Source organism: Priapulus caudatus, unplaced genomic scaffold (assembly GCF_000485595.1).
Source record: "Priapulus caudatus unplaced genomic scaffold, Priapulus_caudatus-5.0.1 Scaffold451, whole genome shotgun sequence".
Lineage (NCBI taxonomy): Eukaryota > Metazoa > Priapulida > Priapulimorpha > Priapulimorphida > Priapulidae > Priapulus > Priapulus caudatus.
The window spans coordinates 231848-232555 of record NW_014577512.1 but is presented as its reverse complement, the minus strand read 5'-3'; positions in this window follow the sequence as shown (position 1 = coordinate 232555).

Genomic DNA, 708 nt, shown 5'->3' with positions numbered 1-708 from the left:
GAACTTACAACGCTCACTGGCGCTTGTATCTTGTATTATGTATCTTGTATCTTCTAGTTCTACTTCTACTTCTACTTCTATACTGGACAGTACCCTACCCATCTTGGGGTCCCTCTCTTGTATTTCACAAGGCACTGATTCTCTCTTTGGAATGTGCAGGGAAATCCATGGCGCTGAAATAGGGTGTATGTCCCCCTACTAGTAGTAGTAGTACTAGCTCTAGTAACTATACTATAGCCCGCGTGCGTACGCGGGCTATAGTTACTAGAGCTAATGTACCCCAGGGTACTATCGGAGCACAGGCACTTAGAACGTCTCAATAAAAAAAAATAATGGTCAATAAACACGAAATGTATTTACTACCGAAGTCTTAATGTTTCTCTACTCTATTTCGCCTATAATCACCTGTAGATGCCGGTCAAATGCTCATCTGCAACACACTAGTACACCGCACGCTATAGCTGCTGCACAGTGCTCAGGGACACATAAATATATAGCAGGTAGGAAAGCGTGCTGCCAAAATTCGCTTGACGCTCGCTTGATTTCATATGAATACAACACAAATATTCAACCACTCTACTCCATCTTTGTTTCTATTTGAAGAACAGTGTTCACTTGTTATAAAAACATACTGTCTTTGTTCGTAACCGAGCTGTGTCATGCGAAATCACACATGCGAAATTCTCGCGTTCGCTCCCGTTGCGCAGT